General features: G+C 43.3%; 1 long non-coding RNA gene across 1 annotated transcript; it reads left to right on the top strand.

Annotated features, from left to right (window-relative positions):
* Positions 1-5,981: 5,981 nt before the first annotated feature.
* Positions 5,982-7,188, top strand: LOC119220625 (uncharacterized). The gene is made up of 2 exons (XR_009957156.1): positions 5,982-6,136; positions 6,283-7,188. It is a non-coding gene; the product is annotated as an uncharacterized LOC119220625 (long non-coding RNA).
* The last annotated feature ends 8,668 nt before the right edge of the window (positions 7,189-15,856 follow it).

The following is a 15,856-nucleotide window of genomic DNA, read 5'->3' as shown; positions in this document are numbered from 1 at the left end:
GTTCGACACCTTGCCTTTGAGCGACGGCGTCAACCATCCAAACCACAACCTCATGGTGTTTGAGACATCGAACAAGAGAAATGCCCTTTGAGTGACCGATGGAACTTTTGGGTCGAATTTTACGCACAAAATATATATCCGCGTGTGAAAGATGCTCTGCCCTTCAGACGGAGTGTCTCTGTCCAAATGCGTCTCCAATCGTCAGCCCGACTGGTGGCTTCCAACGACGCCACCGGTTTCAACCAGCTCATTGTGGTGTAGCTGATTGTCTCCTAGAGTCATTTTGCAGCCACAATGTGCACTTGTGCACCTATTTTAGGCCACACGTTTTCTTTTTGTATTGGACCTTCGGGAAAACATACCCCATGTGTTGTTTATACAAGAAATTATGCCTTTGCATTTGTTTTACACCTGAAAATCTCATCATTGTATTCCTCTAGTGCTCAATTTACATTGTTTTCATTCCTTGAACCATTGGCTGTGAGGGTATGGCTGATAATAACAAGAGATAAGGTCTTACACTGTTGTAAAGGAAACCATACCCCTAATTCATCATGCTGCGTCTACTATCCGCTATCAAATTGTTGTTCCCAGTTGGTTCAATGGGTGGCGCATGATTGCATCTCTTCTTCTATCACATCTTATTCAGACTTACTCACATATCCCCACAACGAGATAACTTTAAACTCATTTCATTTTGAAAAGAAACAATAAAGACGAGCAGAAATAACTTATTTCTGGATTTGTGAATATCTTTCTGACACTGGTCCTAAAATGTGATGTAGACCAGAGTGCATGTTTTACATCAGCGCGTTCTGATCACATTGACATAAACCATGTTTTTAACCCCAGTCATGTTCCATAGCTCAGCGGTACAACCCGTCTAGGCTCCACACACACACTCACACAGTGAGTCAGTCAGTCACTCTCACACAGGCGCAAGAGCGCAAGTTGTCTTCTCATCTGCTTCTGATTAGTGACAACATGAGCGATGCCAAATGGGAGATATGGATCTCATTCCTCTGCAGACAAAGCCTCATTCATTGGCAGAAAGCTCAGATGTGGGAAGAGGATTGCTGTGAATTGGACCTGAGCCGGTCGGCTCTCATGGTGTCCTGTGAACGGTGGGGGGGGGGGTGTACCACATGTGTTTTAATGGATAGAGGGATGTTGGTTGAGACAGTTGGAAAGAGCACGTTGACACTGCATACTGTGTTCCTGTCTGGAGGGTGGGTTCTTTCTATACGTTATATGAAGCCTAAGCTCATCTTGTTTGGAGAGAATGTGAAATGTTCACCGATCAAGCGAGTTCAGCTAAAAATAAACACAATTTTTTCAGGTGGAGAAAGGATAAATAGATCCTACAAAAAGAACCATGTATGTCACCAATTAGTTGCCTCTATTATATGCTTTTGTTCTGAATCTATTAACTGATGTGTGTGTTTTGGATCACTTACAGGATACCAGTAACCTTTTTTATTCATTATTTTTATTGGTTAATTTTATGTCTGGCCATCAAGTGGGTAAGCCTTAAGTCTGAAATGAGTGGCCGCCACGCATACACCTGACAGCTGCAAAGGTGATGGCACACCTTTGAGAGGACAGTTTTCCCACTGGATGGCAGTTTTCCGTCTAGCTCTCCTAACTGCTCTTTGTGCCTCACTGTTGAAGAAAAAAAAGAGTGTTCTGGTGAGCCATTACCCTTCAGCTCCAACAGCTATGACTAATACTGCAAACATTCAGGAAAATAATGTAACTCTAACCCTTCATACATGTAGCTCCTTGTGGAATGTCACTCATAAAAGAGTAAGATGTGCAAATGATCACATCCCGTTAAAGTGAGGGCCAAATAAGGTCACATCCTGCAGCTTAAACAACGCTTTATCACCTCATCAGAACAATGGCTGTGAAGCTCTGTACTGCCGTGGCATGTTCTTTATGGTGTCCTTGATTCGGTTGACAAATATTATTTATTTAGTGATATTTGTTAAACATGTTTTGCTCATAAAACTTGACGCATTTTCTTGTTATTCCGCAAACTTGTTCTAAAATGGTAACTGTGTGTGCCGAGACTGGCAGGACATTCATCTGGCTCACGTGTCATTCATCTATTGTTCGACTGTGCACATTACGTCAGGGATGGAGATGGGTTTGATTATTTTGTGTTGGTTTCTCACAGGTGTGTGCAGTGTGGTCACTCTCACACACCCTGATCCGTGAAATGGTCGTAGTCTGTACTATGTCTCCTTATCTCCTCCCCTCTGTTTCTCTTCTTTTCTTCTTTTCTCCTCTCTTGCTCTGAACCCGGAGAGGAATCCAACCCAAGAACGTGATGAAGTCATTTCCCCCATCATAATAAGCACACATTTTTTAAGGGAATAAAAGGTCATTGAGAGATTTATTTCAAACCTGGGAGGCAGTTTGGGTGATTTTGGTCGTGCTGCTGTAAACCTCAACCACATTACACACATGCCCAGAAACTCGCTCATGAGTCTCGAGTGTGTGGGCTTTTGTTCCTGACATGGATATGTGTTTTTACTATCTTGACAGGTCCTGATCAACAGAACCAACAAGAGAGGTCACAAGCGGCTGTTTTTATAATGGGATGGGTCTACTTAATGTTCCCAGTAACTTACACAGTTTTACAGCTCCTCATCTCAGTCTTAATCCTGTTATCTTAATAATGTTGACATTATGTTTGGGCAAAATGAGCAGCATTTATACCCGTGTAAGTGGGAGGATAATCTCGCTGAATAGAACATGATAGTTTCATAAACGTTTTAAAAAGAGATTTTGCCACAGCCTTCTTTTTCGCAATCTTAAAATAATCCCATTGCATTTTTATTGAGGGAACCGGTGCAATTCTAATTTCCACTGTTCTATAAACGCTTCTTCGCTGCAGCCTCATATGCGGTCTTCTCCTATACCCTCAACAGGTGTCCAGGGTGTGCCCTTAATAATAACCAATACCTGTAGTGTCTGTGTTTGCATATGGACTTTTACTTACTTCCTCGCTTACACCAATGGCACCCATCTGAGTATGAACCTTGCGATGTAACGAGTCAAGATCAAAGTGCGGCACCACAAGTTTAAAAAAAAAATTATACTCAGCAAAAACAGGCAAATGTTTGGGGCTTTTTCTCTCGTAGGCGCTCCCCTCCCTCTGCACAGCATGGAGCAGGGTTCATTTGAAAGGCGCTGTTTGTTAAGGCTTTAGCGGTTAGTAAGTGCTTCCTTTGTTTGGTGGGAGCGCGGAGACAGGGGGTTAATATCTCACAGGGAGTGCATACAAAGAGGGCCTTCAGCTCCCCTGGCCGGAGAGGGGTGGCGAGATGAATGAAGCCGGGCCGTGGGGCAAAGGTGCCAGGGAGGGCACGAAGGGGGGGCGCGGAGAGGTGGGAGGCAAGTCCGAGGAAAGGGCATGGGGCATTGAGTCAAGCAAGGGTGGTCGAAAAGGCGGCGGCATTTTGGGTAGTGGCCACAGATAGGAAAGGCTAAAAGTCACAATTGGTGTGGATGATGAAAAACCATTCCAAATATGGGTTGAAATACAAATATAACCATTAATCTTCGCTGGTGGGGCCATGTGATTGGAAGAGCTCCTTCTGCACCCAGCAACCTTTCTACCGTAGTCCAGTAGCTAGTAAGTTTTTCGGATGGTACCAATTCAACAAGTCCAACCGTGCGGCCGTGTTGGCACTGTGGAGTGGTGGCTGTCGCCTCACAGCAAGAAGGTCCTGGGTGTGGTTCTGTGTGGTTCTGCGTGGTTCCGCGTGGAGTTTGCACGTTCACCCCGGTGTCTGTGTGGGCTCTCCAGGTACTCTGAAGTCAATCCCAGCCAACATCGACATTGAGGTGGAGACAGAAAACGATCCAACACCATTCAAATTTTGGCTTTTAGTTGCCACGTCCCACACTGCCCGCCCTATTTATTCGTTGATTTTTTTGCCACTGATTACCCATAACCACCCTGCACCTTGCTAGGTACATCCACAAGTGTGTGCGTTTGGGTACTGAGTTGAACAGGAGTGCAGTTTCCCGATAAGTGTTGAATCATGAGGAACAATGGGATTTTTGTCGTAGTTTTGCTTTCCTTTGATGGGATTGCAACATGTGTTGGCCTTCAGTCGGGATTCGGATCACATTAATAGGGACTTGTGTGGAAACATGCTTCTCTTTATAAATTGGGATTTGGCAAAAAATCATCCTTTCCTGGTATTGATGCAGGATCAATTGTCTCATTATTTCTCTGTGTTCTTTTCTTTTCTATCATGTCTGTTCAGCATTACAGATAATGAACACAACGCAATTAATGGTGCATGTTAATAATTACAGATAATGCTTTCCAGAAATGTTGCTTATTTTCTTGTTAACTGATGTGTACTTGATTTGCTTGAGTCTCCTGCTTGCAGCATTGTAAAAGTACGAACTCGTGTTTCGATTGAAATAATGCTTGCACTAAATTATTGAGGCCTTCTTGGAAGGGCTTTATTGATGTCTCAATCCAATCTTTGCTGTCAAAAACTCATTGAGAAAAGGGAGCATGTGAGAAAGCGATCCGTCTCATTGAGGCCAACTCTTCCCACGGAACTCTAACTGAATTCCTGCTGCGTCTCGGGCCAAACCAATGGTCCCTTTGTGCCTGTCTATCAGAGTTCTTCTCTCCCCTAGACACTGCCCTCTCTGTGCCCTGCAACCCGGGACCACCTATTGTCTCTCCTCCTCGCTAAGTGACCACTGTGGCCTTAAATGTATCGACGCTGCCCGCCTCTACAGCATGGCTAATCCCATGGGGGGATACGGGGACAGTCACTAGTTATTTGTTTATTTGTGTATGTGTTGTTTAGGAGTCGTATTTGCGCTGATCTAACTTTTTATACCCCTGTAGCTATAAACACTCAATACAAAATATTGGACTTAATTATAAGTACTGAAGTACTGTACTGTAATTATAAGCACTGCTCAAATGCCTCTTAGCTCACAATAATCTTTAACAGACCTTTGTGTCAAGTTGTACACGTCTCCAAAATCGATCAGCATTCAGCATAGTTCAGGGATGAAGAGTAAGTGATATTGATCACAGTCTTACGATGAACTCTGATGCTTAAACACCTTCCCTCGCTTGCTTTTGCCTTTTCCGATCCCTTACTGTCACCACTGTTTTTTTTCTTCTATTTTTCTCGTTCTCCAGTGCAGAACTTGAATGATCCCATCAGAACTCGTCAGAACACTTAAATACGCTGTTCCACGCTTGATTCAGAGCAGTACAGTGAAAGAATAATATTTATTCTCTTTATCCCCCTCTCCACCACACACACATTCCCTCGCCTACACAACATCAGGAACGTGCCAACAATAGCACCCCTCCCGTATTTCTTCTCTCCCTGCCGCCACTCTGCTCCCTCCCAGGTCATGTCGGAAGAATCTTAGAGGCGGGTGTTTGGGTAAAAAGGAAAGCTTGTAGGAAGTATGTAGAAATTGGCTTAAAGGAAGTTTTCTTATAGAGCACTTAAAACATCTTTATGGACTAGTGTTATCTTATTAAGATAACAAATAATATCATCAAATATGTAACGGATGATAACAGCATATCACATGACACATGAGTATGTAGCGGTGTGCCTCATAAAACAATGCTGACACTGGCTTTCATTGTTCTGGTTTGCTGACTTCATTTGCTGCACCAGGTTCATCAATGTAAATACTTCAGGGAGTGAGTTATGTAGCAAAGTTGTCTGTGTCACACAGTTTTGTTAAACTGCACTACTGGATGGCAGTAATAGATTTATTGTCTAGTGCTCCCCCAGGAGAGAGGGAAAACTATTCTATTATTTTTTATCAATTATTTCAAATAACAATGTAAAACCAATTGTAGGAAAACAGCTGAAATGTGCCTGTAGTCATGTGACCGGTTGCCAATCAGGGAGTGATAAAAAAGCTCGCCAGGTGTAGTCATTACTCCCTTTCGTCTCTCACTGAGCGCACTGCAGTGTGTGGTTTCTCCTGATTCTCCAGGTATTCTAAATGTTTGGCTGCGCTACTTTGGGAGCAAGTGCAGCTAAGGTTGATTTCTGATTTTTGGTCCCACTAGGTTCAAGTTCCCGTCCTTGACGGAGTGAACTGGGGCAGATTGACGGTAATGCCTATCAGCTGTTTTAGCCATATGTGGTAGCAATTAATGTTTTGACTAAATGTTAACCTTGTGTTGCTCATGCCACCGCAAGCCACCAAAGCGCTACCTTTTTATAGAATGTTTTCCAATTTGTATTTTCTTTGTTTCAGTTAACCACCGATAAATGAGGTGCTGTGGCTGTAGAGCTCTGGAACAGACTCCTCCTCCGGCATTAACTGTGCTACAGGAGCTTGTGTTCGTACAAAGGGGGCCAGTCACTGTTTCCTACAGTTATTTTACTTTTTGTTTTTGTGGTTATTTACCTTGGTTGATTATTTTCTTGTGATTTTATTTATAAGTATTTTTTTATATACTTTTATGGAAGTTTTGAAATAGGTTTCTCTCCTCAATTTATGTATGCTCACAGCTTGATCCTGAACAAGGCCGGGTCCGTGTCGACACACTGCTTCCTCGTGGTGAGACTGCACTGCGTGACGCTGTCACGGTGTGTATGTAGCCACGACACTATAGATTTTGTAGTGACTTGCATGATATTTTGTAGTGTATCGTGTAGAAATAAGTGTGTAGTGCATGTCTTTGTCAGTGCTGGGCCTTCCGTCTCCCACAGTCCCTCCCTTGGAAAGGTGTGCGCGGGCCAACCCGACCTTCTTGCTATGATGAGAGTAACACGACCTATATCGGCCATCTAAGCTATTGTTTTATTCTACCAAATGGCTATTTTAAATGGAAAACTGTTACATTTTTTGTAATAAAACCAAACTTATTTACATACAATATTTGCCTCCAGTAAATTGTCCCTGTTCGGGGGAAAACCAGAGTTTGTCACTATGGTGACTAACTATGGTTCAAGGGTTCCTCCTAACCCTCAAAAGGAGGTGGCGTTGTCAGGCATGAAGGGTTTTATGCGGCTCCGCAACTACACAACGTTAAAATGTGAACATGTTCCGTGCCAAAAAGCAAATGGACACAATTTGTGACTAACATTGAGACTGAATTTGCAGCTAATAAAAGCCATTTCCCTCAGGAGTCGAAGAGGGCGACTACTGATACGCTATTCCCACAAAGTGTTGCTCTTGGTCTGATATTTTCAACAGCGTCTTGAGATATTCAGAAGTTTTCCTATAATTCGTGGGGTCAAAAAGCCCTGGCACCATGAAATGGAACAATTTACCCAGCGTTGTTATGGTGGAATCCAGCATGTCTCCAGAATGAAGCACACTGCTCGAGAAAAGCGCACACACACACATTCTCTCGTCCACTCCTTATACCTGAGGAACCGTTGCGGCAGACTTTGGTCATGATCTTTTTTTTTTTTTTTTCATCTGATACAAAGACTGAAGGTTGTTAGGAGCTCTAAAAGGACTGAATTCATCAGCTGTGTGGTCAAGGAATGAAAGTGGCGCTGAGGAGAGTGAGTTCACTATGACCTATGTCTGCCCTGAAGCCTTGTTTCTTTGGTTTGGGGTTTGGCTTTGGAAGTAGGGGCCTTTGACTCATGGTTCATTTATCGCACACTAGATGTGATACACGTTACTTGCTCAAGCTTTTCTTTGTTGTCTTTGACTCATTTCTCAATCCCCATACTCCCCACTAAAGAAATATTGCTGCGCAAGATGAAACGCGTGCAAAACCTCCGTTACAGCACAAAGGATGGTGGCGGAAACAACGCTCGATGTATGCTACATCGCACTTAGCGAGGGAAAAAAAGATATAATCTCATCAGGTGTCACTACAAGACGGGGAAGACAGTGGGTAGGTGTAATGTCTAGACCATAGCTAAACAAAACCTGTGTAATTAGCCAGCTCTCGCCCTCCCCAGGATTTGGCAGAAGTGAGTTAACTGGCTGTCAGAGCCGTCTTGTGGACATCCTCTGGATGAGTGAGATGAAATTCAAGAAACAATGCATTCAGTAATTGTATCAATAATGTTTTTCGATAATGAATTGAAAAAAAATTAAACTCTTTGGGCTCTTTTTCAATGATGGAGTCACACATCTTTTACTTAACACAACAGTTCCTCACCTTGTGTTTTCCCCCCGCCCTCCACCTCTCCCCATCGTTCCCTCTCTGCTCCTCTCTTTTGCTCTGTGCTGTTGTAAAGCCTTTCCGTGACTAGCTGTCATTAATCTTCCCTCTCTAGGGGCAGGATCTTGACTGCGTGCCAGATAGCGCTCACACAAAGCCAAGACAGCCATCCAAAAACCGAGCCGCTTTTCTTGTTTCCAAAGCACCACGTAAGTCGCACTCACGCTGCTGCAGCCCTCGGGGCGATGCTGGTCTACACAACAATGCAATGACTTTGGATGCAGCTTCACACGTTACTCTCAGACTGAACCTGTGTCTTTTTTCACTCATCCCTACATTTGTATCTACAAAAGTATAGCTAGTAACTCTTCCTGCTGTCCTCGTGCACTTTGCTCTCAACTCTCCATAATTGAACGCCTGTGCTTTTAGGGACACAGCGGTGGTTCCTCTGCAGACTGTGTGTCGTGCCTATGGGGCGCCGTTTGTAAAATGTTGCACGTTCTAAAATCCTGCGCAGTTTTGGTACATTACAATATTTAGGGTAATTCATGCAGCAAGCCGAGATGGCAAGTCCAAATGAATTAGCTCTTGTTATAGAGCAGGGGTATCAACTTATTTTAGGTACGGGGCCATATACAGTCCACTTTGATGTCACGCGGGCCGGACCAGTGAAACCATCGGGCATCTTTAACATTTAACATTTATATATAACATGTAACATTTACATTTAGATTAAACATTTTTATTATTTAACAACTGTGTTACTGTCAAACATTATCCTTGGAAATATGTTTGGATGAATTTCTTTCTAAATGTTTGAAAAAGTGACATATGAATATTGTCCTGCTTTTTTTATATGATAATACTAAATGTACCAAAAATGCGCAGGATTTTAAAACGTGCGACATTTTACAAATGGCGCCCCATACGCGCAACGTTAGCTTTCGAGATGGAAGTAGCCTAGCAGTTAGCTTAGCCTAGCAGTTGGCTTAGCCTAGCAGTGCTTTAAGTGGTCCGTATGCCACTCACTCCCATTCTGTTTAACACGTGGAGTAATTCATCTGCACAGTTCTTCACTGTATGTCTGTTTGTTTTACTGCTAATGCTAATAGCTCTCTCCTTCATGATGTAACTGACTGCAGCTAGCGGTTTTGTTTCGGTCTTAAGTAAACAAACGAACTACGCTAAAATATTTTTTTTCATTAATTTGGTCACATTGAGCGCATTGATTAATGTCTTTATGTTGACAGCCCTAATTATAATTACTACTGGTACATGAGTCAGTTAAACACTGTTGGCGTGCAAGCGTGAAATGTAATGTTATTGTAATAATACTGGATAGAGGAAGAAGCCCTTAAAGCAAAACATTCATTATTTTGAAGAACTAATTTGGCTGTTTGATTTTGTTTATATGTTAAATATTTTTCTCCGGTAATTGTTCGCATTTACATTCAAAATCATTGATCACAGCCTGGTTATTCTGTATATGTCAGTTGCCCCTTCGAAACCCGAGAATCTGCGTGTCACCTGACTGCCTTGCTGTCCCAGCCATCAGCCCTGGCTGCTGTTCATTAGGTGAAGCAATCCGCCGCATCATCCTCAGCGTGTTGGCAGCAAACTCTGGACTTTGTTTTTCGAAGGCAGGAATCATGCATCACGGGGAGAATAATGGGCAGTAATTTCCACAGATACCCCTAATAAACCCGCAGATCCTTTGCCATCGTAAAGAGTTATTGTGAGGTTAACGGTCTATTTTTGGTGCGATAAATGGCAGTCAATGGAATGAGGTGAGAAAGAGTGCAAATTCAGCTCCAACACCTTTTGTGTGCTTATAAAAATACGATGTCTTTCGTTGCTGTCTCATCGTAAACTTGTTGTCTAAACTTCATGAACCTTGCCAGGTTTCTCATTTCCTGTTAGAAGAGCTCAATAAAAAGACACAAGGGGCGCTCGTTGGAAGCGGCTGGATTGCAAAATTACCTTATGTCAACAAGTGCCCCATTTAGCCCCCATCGACCACACCAAAACATACACCCTCTTTAGAACACATCCCCCAACCACAAACCACCACATACTACTTAACTTACCCACATCCCTTTGCCCTCAGATACTTCACAGCTCCTTCCCCTCAATGTAGCCAGACCACCATGCTTTTCCTCGCGTATTAATCCCACAACAGGAACTATGCAGCCTTTACACCTCTGACTAAATAAACAAAGTAACTATAATGTTGATATAGTGCTTTAAGAACTTTCCAGTCGTAATGGGTTTGCTTTCTGCGCCATAGACAAAGCTGCATCTTGCTATACGAGTTCACAGTGATGTGCGGTGGGTGTAATGGACGTGGCGTTAAATGTGTTGTTAGGTTGCTGTAACTTGCATTAGCTGTTCCGTTATCTTACAAATCCTAGATCAAATATTTGCTGTCAGTGCAACACTTTTGGCAGCGCTCTGGGCTTGAGCCAATGTTTCTCTTATAGCGTGTGACTTTCCATAGCTGCGTCCATCTGAGAGACTTGACCCGGAAAAGCCTTGTGTGTGTGTGTGTGTGTGTGTGTGTAGCTCGGGCAACAATGTGATGGCAGACAGCTTTTTATCTTAAGAGCCAGAGACGTAACATGACATTTTACTGTCTTGACAATCCAATATGAAGAGCCCTACTTCCTTCAGGTCTATCTTTAATTATATTATTTTTTTTAATCACTAAAAATACACGTTCTCAGGAATTACTCGGCACCACAAAACCAAAATTAAGCCTGTCAAAATCCAGTTGCTGATGTGAAAGATCGTCCAGTGTGGCGGTTGAGGCCCTGAAGTCACAAATTGTAGAGTCAGTGGTGAAATCAATATTAGACACTCATACCTTTTTAAACAAAGCTGTTTGTGCCCCAGGGTCAGGAGGGATTTACATCCACTTGGGGATTCAAAGGGTGTTGTAATGATCCTTTCCTTATGTGTGCACTCATGTGCACACATAAGCAATCAGTGTGTATTGCTCTGATTACTTAAAGACCCTCTGTAATTCCTATTCTTCTTAGGAAAGGACTAATAAAACCCCTGAAATCTTTATGTCCTTATCTCAAAGCTCAAGTCAGTCGCTTATTGTGCTTTTTACCTGCGGCCGCTGTTCTGCCGAACCCCAGTTGAGTGAGTCAGCGTACCACTCTCACACATCAAAGAGAGGCTAAAGGGACTCCAAGAACCTGAACCTGCTGTTCCCTGACCAGAACTGATTTTTTATTCCAGATACTTGTAAATCAGCTCAGAGGTGAAGCTAACTAAGTAACTAACTTCTGTGGCTGAACCAGTTCCTGTTCCTGAGTAGATCCTGTCGACGGTAAAAAAAGAAAAGATAAAACAAGCCATGCAAGTGGTTTACTGTGATCACTAGCATTGAAGGCCTTTGGGGAATTAAATCTTTTTTTTTTGGCGCGTCAGCCATTTTTCCCTGTTAGAGCGTGCCAGGAAGCCACAATTATTTTCCAGCTCAACCTTTTCATTAGCTGGCTGGGGTGTGGGCTAAATTGTTTGCAAACACCTGGCATTCCCACAGAAAAAGTCCCACACGCTACGGACAACAACACAACCCAAACCGGTCCGTCTCGGTCCGCGTGGCGGGGTGACATTATATGACCCTAACCCCTGATTATAGTTTACAAAAAACTATTGTGTTAGAGTATTGGGGCAAACTTGTAATGTAAGATAAAAAGAGTTATTGATTGATAAAAATGTTACAAATGTATTCATAATTCACATGGCGTTATGTAATTCTCATGGCAATATATTTGCCTAACAACTGCAAAAAAGCATAAAATGCATTACTTGCATTAGTTTACATTAGTGGTAAAATTTGTATACAAGGAAAGTAATATAAATAAACAATGGTTCTTTGAGCAACTATGTGTAAATCAATTTAAATTGATTTCTTGCTACATTGTTGGTTTATCTCAAAACACACCTTGCCTTTGGACAATACAGCTCATTCACAGCTGTCACACCTTGTATCCAGGACATCCACTGCCTTATCATGGACAATAGCAATTGTTCCCGATGAGACCAGAGGGCGACAGGGATTAACTGAGAGTGAATAAAGAGACACAGACAGGACACAGACGGATTGATTTGAACGCTTAAGATAAATTACAGAATGATAGTTTGGCGAAAAATGAAACCAAAAGATAATTGAGAGCTTCATCTGGTTCCGTGCCGTGTTTGTACCTGTGCCGAGGAGTCCAGTATTAAACAGTGGAGACCGAACAGGATACTTCTTATAGACTCTAACACACACCAATTGCTCCCCACTCCAAATCAAACAGCCCCTTTGTCTGAGCAGCGTACAGGGAAACACTGCAACGACGAGTCATAGACGGATTATCTTGTTTGAATCGCGTTTCCAGAGCAGCAGGAGGCCGGCACAACAATAGGTAACTTGTTACAGGCACAACAGTTCTGATATTCATTTAACGTAGCCTTACCCCGTGGGGGGCGGGCCTTACTCGTACAGTAACTGTTTGTATTTGCATAATACGATCCACCTCGGCGGGGGCGGCTAATTGGGCTGGTTGGAGGGAGCCAACCGGCCCCCCGATGAAAGAGAGCAGCGGCCTCAATTATCGTAAGAGGCACAACAATGTGGGGATTGAAATAATTTCTTTTGTGCCTGCATGAGACTCTCTTCCCCTCAGACTTTTACAAACTAAGAGAACGAGTAAGACTCAAACAAAGCCCGACCTTAGAAGGTAATCTTCTTTTTGTTTTTTAAAACAACACATATATTTGGCTTAATCATAATACGTTAAATAAAAGAACGATGCAAGTTGTTGTTTGGCAATCAATCTTAATTTGTTTGAAATCCACAGGCCCCAACTTAATCCTGGCGTCTGGCTTCGTCACTGGGCAGCATGTGAGTGTTTGTGCAGACATGCATCCATGTGTGGGTGTGTGTTTGATGTTGCTAATAGGCTAAAAAAGATTCTTCCGTGGCCACACTCATTAGAGCCGGGTCGAAGTTAAACGTAGCATTAGCTCAGAGGTTTATGTTTTTCTCTGCGTGGACATGATGTGATGTGTCGGAACCAGTCCGACCTTCGCCCAGTCTCGGGCCTCCTCAGCGCCAGAGTGCCGCTCGAGGGATTTGCGTGACTGAGATTGGCATCGGTAACAGAGCTGGAGTATACAGGCCAGATTCGGTCTTGTTTTATTACCTTCCCTCGGCGTTCGACATCTGTTAGGTCCCAGCCATTCACGGGCACAAGTAAATATTTTTCAATATTATTCACACATATTGTTTGTTTGAAAGCGGCTCCATGTAGCAACCACACATGGAAACTAGGTTACAGAAGTGACATAATGACTGCAATATTTATTCAAAGCGATATTCTCACTGTAAGGGTTGATGAAGCGTGGGCCAAATACAAAAAAAAAAAAACACTTTTTCATTGTACACGGGTGCTTTAAAGGTTTTTATAAAAATGTATTCATTAAATGAAACCCACACTTTTCTCATGACATGACACAATGAAAACTTTTCTCTTTTATTTCCAGCTCTTGCAAGACAAAGGAACTCCACACGTGAGTCACTAACTCACTAACGCAGTACAACGCAGAGAGTGGAGGATGAAGCCCGACAGTTTCCCAAAAGAACTTCATCAGTCACTCAACAGCACGAGAAAGAAACCGCACAACCTCTGAAGGAAACAGGTGCTGAGTCAGTGAGGAGAGGAATGTCAGAAGAATGGGGTGGGAAGGGTAGCGTGTCAGCGCGTACGCACGAGAGAAGTGTGTGTGTGTGTGTGTGTGTGTGTGAGAGTGAGAGAGTTTGCGTAACGCCTAGTGGAAGCCAGGGAGCCGAGGAGAGAACAAGGGGAGGAGACTCTCTGGGGATTGCGTGCGGACATCAAATGTTTACCTGTAACAAAAAGAAAGGGGAAGGTGTAGATGGGGGAGGATATGAAAAAAAAAAGGCCGTGGTTTACAGGGGTGGGCGGGGAGCCTGAAGCATGAGCTTCGCACGCAACTTAACAATACTACCTTTATGAAGACTGTATTGCGTTAGTGAGTGATTACACACACACACACACACTTATTCAAGTATGATTCCGCTGGTGTTGCGCACAAACACACACACACACAGGCACACACTTATTCAAGTATGATACCGCTGGTGTCACGCACACACACACGCACACACACACACACACACACACACACACACACACATCTTGAACAAAGGCAGCTATACTGCAGCTACCCATGGGAAACCGGGTAGAAAGAAGTGTAGAAAGCCTTTGGTGACTTCCAGAAAATGAGATCAAAGAAGCTCTGAGGCCTTTGTGGCTACACATTACTCTTCAAATGGGACCTAATAGCTGGAGTTTCTGTTTGACAGAAAAAAAAGGGCACTTGTGTCCACTGGAGCTCAATTACCGAACCCAAACTTGTGAAAGCAGATGTTCGGCATTCCCTCTCATCAGCGACCCTCTCTGCGGTCGCCCTGTTCATTTTCTTTGTCATAATTGGCCGGTAAATCAAGACGATTTGAGAGTCAGGCTTTATTGTAAAAACCCCAGAGAGAGAGGCGGCCTCTCGCTTGCTTTCTCTCGTGCTGTCCGTCCCTCTGTCTACATCTACAGTATCTCGGCTCTGCATCTCAGGCTGCTTTATCTAACTGGAGCAAGAAAAACCTGGAAAAAACAGGCCTGGTGAATGTCTGAAAATAGATTACTTAACAATAGGTCAGGATATGGGTTTGTGTTGAAAGCTCACTAGACCCTTACAGCAACACCTCTTGTTATCTCTCTATAGACTGTATGTGCATACAGTACAGTCCAGTACTAATATTTTTCAGCATGATGCGTTTTTTTTAAATGTAGCCCGGACTTGCATAAACAAATATTCTACCATATGTTTTAATAGCTACTTTAACAAGGAAATATCATGTGTCATTTAACTAAAAAGGTTTTCCAAAGAAATTACGCATACAACCAAACACAAGCTATGCCCGGGTTCCAGTACGGTGTCACTTGGCTTTGATTGGACAAAAACTCTGGCTGTCACATCTGTGATTGGCAGCTTGCGTGTAAAGTGCAGAGTTTTTTGAGATTCTGCCCTAGGGCGTCTGCGGTCAACACAATACATGTACTATAAATAATGTAACTCTGTGTGTTTTGCGATTGTGTGTGAGAGAGAGAGAGAGAGAGAGAACTACACACACACACACACATACACACACACTGGGCTCAGGGCTTCCTCGCCTGCGAGCGTCTGCAGTCAGAGCGCAGGTACAATAGGGAGCATTGTTCAGCCGGCAGGCCTGTGCGTGCCGGCTCCTCCTCCTTACCTGAGCACAGAGACAGGTGTATTTCTTCTAGTCACGCATAGCCCTGCCACACTCCCAGCTGCCTACTCACAGCCTGCCACTGGGATATCACACACACACACACACACACACCTAGCAGAGCCTCCTCACACAAAAAACTAGCACATACCTGCTTACGATGGAGACTTCTTTTATTCCTCACTATTTGGACCCCCTACTTCAAATTGTTATCATGGGCCCTGTGGGGAGTAGCACATCTAAAAATCAATGTCCATCTAACACGTATATCTTTTTTAACATGTGCAACCACGCTACACACAGAGTTACGTCACGTCTTTGAATGTTCACAATAAGGGCTCTTTGACACAGAAATCCATTAA

The sequence above is a fragment of the Pungitius pungitius genome, chromosome 12, assembly GCF_949316345.1.
Source record: "Pungitius pungitius chromosome 12, fPunPun2.1, whole genome shotgun sequence".
Lineage (NCBI taxonomy): Eukaryota > Metazoa > Chordata > Actinopteri > Perciformes > Gasterosteidae > Pungitius > Pungitius pungitius.
Note: the sequence above shows the minus strand (reverse complement) of the source record. Positions and strands in the feature narration are given on the sequence as shown.